Consider the following 7,913-nt stretch of genomic DNA (forward strand, 5'->3'; position numbering starts at 1 on the left):
TAGTCCCTGTGGATTCGAATACTTGACCCATTTGAGTATATTTTACTAGTTATACGACCCATGCACTTGCGGTTGAGTAAAGGCCGTATCAAGTTTTTGGTGTCATTGCCAAGGACTGGAAACTTTTAAGGAAAGTTAGGATTTTAGTAATCTATCCATTTATTTTTTGTATATATTTCAATTTTTTGTTTTTGTTTTATTTTCTAATTTTCTAACTCATTCTTTATTTAGGAGGGTCAAGCTATGGATGAGTTGCTTGTAGCCTTAGAAAATCATACATGTTGCTCATTTGATTATCATCCTAGTTACTACGATGCTTTCATATTTAACACAAGTTAGCCACACCAACAACACCGAGGGTTATTACGATGCTTTCAGTTTAGAAGAGGCGGTGTTAAATTTTCATAACACAGTGGCAGTGCACAGCAAGTTTGGGTGATGTGATACACCCGATAACCCAAGAAGATTCAGCATGTTTTTCCAACTTTAGCATTGAACCTCCTACCTTCTATATAGAAACTCCATCCCCAACTCAAACTACCATGGAGCGTTGGGAATTTTTAAGACAAAGAGGTAAAACAAGTTAGGAAGAACCTGTACCTAATTTCTTTAATTCGGCTGAAAATCAATTTCAGAGATGGTCTAATGATAATGTTGAAGCAATTGGGAGTGGCACATTTCATGATTTGTTGGAATTAAGTTACTTGATGGAGGAAGCTCCAATTTTGATTGGGACATGGGATATGCATGACAGTGAGGATGATGAAGCAGATGATTAGGAATCAACAAGACCACCTCACATTGCTATGATGGAGGAACCCCATGTGGTCTCAAGTGATTCTAACTATATGATTTGGGAGAACAACCATGATGCAATAATCCCAATTTTGGAAGAACAAAACCTTGCAAGAGAGAGACTTCCCCCAGATAAAGAGAATCAAATGATGGTCTCACTTATTGCAGAATATACACCACTGACAAGTGAAACATGGGACCAGAGGGAGAATCTAACAAATGATAAGGTGGATGGAACACACTTGATTGAATTTGAACATGCAACCCCTTGTGACAATTACTATTGGATGAATAAGAAGAGAGCGTGTGAAAGAGTAGATATTGGTCCTACAAAAAGGCTGAAGAAATCTTTGGACCCTCCAACATTGAAATTAAACAACTCTTGTCCCGAGTTGTTCTCCTGGAGGCCTAAGTATAGATGGGTAACATATTCAAAAATTAAGGAAAATTGGATAAAGGCTTGTAAGGAGATTGATCATGGTAAATTAAAAGAGATTAAAATACCTCCTACAGATACATTATTTGTTTGCAATTGTACTACATCTGTCTGAACAAATTCCTCTGCAAGTTTAAACACTTTATATTTTCTAGGAGCAGCTATGCAAGCTGTAGCCAGGAGGAACACACTCTTTGCAAGCCTTCTTAAAGTAATTAATCAGGCACGCTAAGCTAGTGACTTAAACAAGTGCTTCTTTGGAGGCAACCTAGGCTTTAGTTGATTTTGCTTCCTCCTGTTTTCTTAGTATAGTTTAGTTGTTTTCTTTGAGTTTCTTTGATTAGTTAGTGGTTCTCCTAATTAATTCCTTGTTTGTTTCTTGGAGTTTATGAGCATTTTCATTGTATATCTATTTTATTAACTATTAAGGTTGCAGGCCAAGCATTTAGAGCTTTGAAATGATGTTGAATTGAGGCCTGGAAAATTTATTGGGTTAAGCATTGGCAAAGCACGCTCATGCTTATAGGCATGCACTTTGTAGGAATTGAAGAGTACATGCGTGCTTTCTAAAAAGCATGGGTGTGCGTTTTGGAAAGCATGGTTGTTTCCCCTATTTCCTGGAAATTGTGACATGGTTTGATTCTTTTTAGTACAGGATATCATACCAATGAAGATTATTATCATGCAGGGGTTCACACATCAAACCTCAGGGATGAGGAAGACTCTACCGAGATCGACAACTTATGAGCACCACCAGCTCATTTATATCTTTTTCTATATTTTCTTTTATTATTTCTTTTATTTTACTTTTCTTGAGCTTCACTTGTGTACCTTTTTTGCTTTTCAGGAGGTAAGCCGTATTGGAGCATGGAGCCCACACATTGAGAGCAGCCACATCACTTCATGTGGTCAGGAAAGTCCCTAAAACTTCTCCCTAATTTAATGTGTCCACTATTTATTTTCCATGTATTCATTTTTGTACATTGAGGACAATGTACGGTTTAAGTGTGGGGAGGGTTTTACTTTTTGTATCCACTGTGATGATGCATGATCTAGGACGACCTATGATTTATTGTATAGGGATCCATGAGGCTAAAGGTGACACTAGGATTAGTGTTTATTTGTGTTAAACTTATTTGCTAGTTCACTCTTGTCTTGGAAACCTCCTTTTCTACACTTTACCCTACTTGTGGATTTACTTGTACCCAAAAAGGACTTTAGCCTTTAGAACAAGTTTGTTTTGTGTCTTCCCTAAAATAAATAAGTGTTAGCTTATTTGGTTTTATTTTCATTCTAGGAAAGTCAAATTTGTAAGAATGCCCTATCGATGCTTTGTAAATAGTTATGTCCAAAACATGGTAGAAAGAGCTATCACCCTATGAAGCATGAAAGCTGCTCTTGAGTAATCAGATCTTGGGCATTACCAATGTCCACTTGATGACCATCGGAAGAAAAGGCTACCTATAGGATGTATGAAGCAACTGGCCACTTATTTTCTACTTAAATAAGATCTTATTAGCTAAGTCTACCGTTAGTACATGGGGAACATATTTAGGGTAACTCACACATACATGGGGATTACGGAATACAGGTGAATCTATTCTTTTTATCGGCTGAACACACACTAACTCTTCATTCACCTTGGTTGCCTTTGAGTTTCCTATTTCTATAAGTTCAGAGTTTATGCACTTATCTTCTTTATCTTTGGTTTTGATTGTTGAGGAAAAACAAATGTTCAAGCGTGGGGATATTTGATGAGTGCATTTTAGATAGACATTTTGCATGCCCTATTATATGATTTGCTTGTCTTTTAGCATGTATTTTGGTATAAATGGATGCTACTTTGGGTATTTGTATTTAATTTTGCAAGCAATTAGGTCTTGGGATGAAAGAATGAGTTTTGGAACAAATCATGTGCAAAATAGAGCTGAAATGCAAATTACAGGGGAAGCACTAGCAGAAGCACACCCATGCTCATGCCCCTGCACTTTACAGGAAAATCATTATCTGGCTAAGCACATGACTGTAGCATGGATACTATAGTATGAAAATCATGGTCAAAAGCATGCCCGTGCTTCACCCTATGCAAATTACAGGCGTTTCCAGAAGAAAAGATGCACGGTATTGTAGCATTTATACTTTAGCATGTTATTGTAGTTAGCGGAAGAAAAAGCACTGCTTCAGTGCCCAGAGCACAGGCATCTTATGGGAAGAATTCCCATGCTTATACCCATGCAGATTATAGGTTTTGCATTTTTTAAGCCAAAACAATGCCGAAGACTTTCCCGTAAAAGAGCACTATAAAGAGCATGACCAAGATTACCTCAGGAATGTCTTTTTAAGCCCCAAAGTTTGGTTTTCAAGATGATTTTTTGGTGAGGTTTTCTCCAGATCTGAGCTAGGGCTATGGCAGAGTTTTATTTTCCCATTGATTGGAGGCGAATTTGAGGTGCTAGGACACCTAGTAGAGTAGAGCAACATATGTGTGACTTCATTGGAGCACCATCGGAGTTGTTTGGGAAGCAGAAAGGGAGTTTTTCATGGATTCTATCTCTTGTGTTTTCTTTAGTCTTTCATGTGTTTGTAAAACTATGAGGGGCTAACCGTCATACGGTACCCTGTATTATGATCCTTGGCATATGATATATTGACTTTGTAGCTTTGATTATTGAGTTTCCTTGTGATTCACCTTTTGTTTATCTTGAATGCAACTCTTTGTGTTGATTGCCTTGATGTTGTATGTTGCAAAACTTGGCGTGGAAATTGTCGTTAGCTACATGAGCATTGATTTTTTGTGCATGTTCCCCGTAGTTGTAATTGTAGTCAAGAAGCATGTTAGTCATAATTGCACATCATTGTCTAGATGAGAATCGAGAGATCCATCAAGCTAGGGCACACATTAGGGATGGGTTGAGTCCACACCGAACCTTAAGTAAGGTCGTATGTTAAAAAACCCTTCGAAGGTGCTAACCATGGTCCAAGGAGATGTACATGTAATCATTGCTTAGTCTGTACATTTGTCTAGGAAAGTAGTCGGGGGCACTGCTCTATCTCAGTGATTCTCACCTTGTTCACTTCCAATCCAACATTTACCTTAGCCAAGTCTTAGTTCAATTTCACTCTTTAAACCTTTGGTTCTGGCTAGATATTAGAAGATCAACAAGTACTGAGAGCTATACCAGTCCTTGTGAATTTGACTACCCGACCTATTCGGGTACACTTTACTACTTATACGACCCATGCACTTGTGGTTATGCAAAGGGCGTATAGTACTCTTTTGCATTTTATGTGTTAGACTATGTTTTGTTTTTCTTTTGATTTTTCTTTAACATTGTTTATTTTATTATATTTATTTATTTTGGGTTATTTTAGGAATTCCTTCTCTTAGAGAATGACGTGAACGCTCTTAAAGAAATGTATTCTCAAGGAAAGTAGGTGATATAAATAGAATTATATGACTTTGATTTAATTGGATGAATGTCATGCTTACTTTTTTAATATTACTAATTTTTAATATTTCTGTAGGCAAATACTGTGTAAATCCTAACAGTTCTTGGTTATATGTAAAAACTTATATTGGGAACCTTAGTGTAAGCACTAGCCAGTAAAAACCTTCCACTGACAAACCCCTATGAATATTTTATCTACTATTTCATTTGATTGATTTTTGAACGTCATGTGTATGCACGTATATTTACTTTAGTTTCAAGCATTTAGTTTTGATGCTTTGCTTCCTCTAGGGTGATCATTTCAGTGGCATGGATTGCCCACATTATGATATATTTATTGATTAACCCTCCACTTTCACCTTTCTTAAATTGGATGACATATGGGGTATGTTGCACCAAAACACATTGGGTGTTAGCATCAATTGGCCTTTAACATCATAAACGTTTCTTCTACCAGCCAATTTGAAACAGGGCTAATGGGTATTGCAACATTTGCGTTATTCTGCTTCTACGTTCTGCTGGCGGTTATTGCGGAGGAAATGATGCTTGATTTGCAATTATTATTTATAACCATTCATCCAATGAAGTAATTACATGGCTCTTTTTGATTTTATTCCAAGTGCACTATCATTTTCTACAATGAAGTAATTACATGGCCATTGATGAATTCTTTTCTTTTTAATGTTGGACTCATTTTACTTTGCTTTATAAGATCTATACGTTATTCTATTTCAAGTGTCTTTGTGCATACATTATAATAATGAGCTCATTTAGATTTGTTGTTCAGTTTAAACTTTAGGTGAAGCTTTTCATTCGTGTTCAGTCAAATAGCTTCTTTTTTAGAACTCTAAAGAGGAAATTTGAAGTCCTCATTAGTTGGAATTTGAATAGATACCTTCTGGATTTGTGTTGCAGATGATTAGGTTTTGTTATCTTCTTAGGCTATGTAAGCCGTATCACCTTCATATTCAAAAATAGAACTCATAAAATATGTAAGATGATTATTGTTGGAATAGTTGGTGATTAATTTCACTGCGCATGATATCACATTTTTGTATCTCTGACTTGGCCTTAGTTTTTCAAGTATCTCTCTTCATTTGTTTAAAATAATTACAATATAATTATCTCCACTTTATACTTGAAGTGGAGATAATCAATAGAGGGGATCATTAGTTTGTGTCATTCAACTTGATCCATAGTTGCGAATGTAGATATATCCAAGCAAGTGGAGACACTAACAAAGTCCATGCAACACTTAATAGTAGACGTGATAGTCTCCAACTTATTCCTCTTTGAATTCAGTGTAACAAAGAATCAAAGAAGAAAGATATTGTTAATTTTAACAAAAATGGAGGTAAGCATATTGAAATAGTTATTAAAAATACAATTGTTCACTCTAGCCAAATGTTCCAAATAATGACCTAGTTGAAAATTTTGATGAAATGAGAAGATATACCAGCATCTATTAGTCTCACTTTCATAATTGAACTATTCCAATTAATGATAAAAATATACCATCATGTATACAAGTGCCCAAATCTTCACTTTAATCTCTTTATCGGTCTTTGTATTCTCAGTTATTGATGATACTGATAGTTCATTGATAATAGGTTTCAATGAGAAGTATGCCTGATTTTCATTATCTGAAGTCATGCATGTTAGGTTTGACTGGAAGACACTTAACTTTCACAAGAAAGTATCCTCATGTAGGGGTGTAATCAATCAAACTCAAGCCGAGTAGTAGTGAGCTCGAGCTTGAGCTCGACTAAAACTTCGGTACTCGATACTCGACTAGAGCTCGATCGAATATTCATTTTATAGCTCGAGCTTGACTAGGTACACAAATTAAGCTACTCGAGCTTGCTCGACTAAGCTTGATGATAAGAGCTTGAGTAGCCATATTTTTATATATGTTTTACATGCATTGAGCATCATTTTTACCATGGTTTATGTCTCATATTGTGTATTTGGTGTTCTTTTATGCATATAGGTTGTGAATACCTTGAAGAGTAAAAAAGAAGCAAAGATAGGCTATAAAGACACAATGTTGGGAGTTCTTGTTCAATTCAAGGACCAAGACATGAGAGGAGTTCATGAACGTGGAGATGTGTGCCAACTTCCAAGAAGATTCAAGTCAATTCATTAGTTGGAAAGGCACAAAAGCAGCCACATCTTCATGTTCCTTCTCTTTGTGAAGATTGCAAGACCTCTCAAAGATACGTGATGAAGAAAAAAGTCTTATAGTCTACCACATGGACGTGTGCCCGGCCATGTGGGGTCAAGAGAAGAGTGTTTGGACCGCGATTATGGAGAGTACTGTAGCTAAGTACCGTAGTGAAATACTGTAACATTTTACTATAGCTAAGTACTGTAGCAGACTTACTGTTCGCACGCCCCGTGGAAATTCCTGCAGCCCACGCGGGCGCGTGGAAAATTGACATAGGCGCGTGGGGGCACGTGAAAGACGCGGTCTAAAGCCTATAAATAGCCGTTTTGCCCTATTCTCTCTCATCTTTTGTGCGGCTCTTGAGAAGTAAGACAGCTAGGGTTTGGAGAGAAGGTCTTTGCGGCTTGGGAGGCGCTTTGTCACCAACTTTGATCAATTCCTCCTCCGTCATAGTATCAAGGAAGCCACCGGTGAACCTAGCTTCGGAGAGGGTCCTTCAAGACGTCGAAGCTCTCCATCAAGGCCATCATTTCATATAAAAGGGGGTTTATTTCTATGGTTTTAATGTACTTTCATTCATTGATGGTGTGTTTTGTATGCTGCTCTATGGAGAACTAAAACCCTAGAGGGTATTTGGGCTTGTGAACCCTAGGATTCTCATCTTGTGTGGATTTGCTTTGTATTTCTATTTAATCCGAGTTTGATTAAGGTGTTGTTTGGATCAGCTTATAGCTAACCCAAAAGCACTTATTTTATAAGTTAAGTGCTTATGAGGTTTAATATTGTGTTTGGATGGGCTTTTATGAATAAGCTCAAGCTGTGAAATAAGCCCAAATACAGCTTATTTTATAAGCTGCAAAGACCAGCTTATGGAAACAAGCTGTTTTTGATAAGCTATCTGGTTAAGTGCATTTACTAAATTGCCCTCAGTCAATCCAGTAAAAGGGCATTTTAGTAATTTGTTACTGTAAAAGTACTTTTCAAATAAACATCCAAACATTTTCACAATTACAGGAGTGCTTCTGAAACTAATACATCCAAACAAAAAAAATATGTATAAGCACTT

This window comes from Dioscorea cayenensis, unplaced genomic scaffold (assembly GCF_009730915.1).
Source record: "Dioscorea cayenensis subsp. rotundata cultivar TDr96_F1 unplaced genomic scaffold, TDr96_F1_v2_PseudoChromosome.rev07_lg8_w22 25.fasta BLBR01000980.1, whole genome shotgun sequence".
NCBI lineage: Eukaryota > Viridiplantae > Streptophyta > Magnoliopsida > Dioscoreales > Dioscoreaceae > Dioscorea > Dioscorea cayenensis.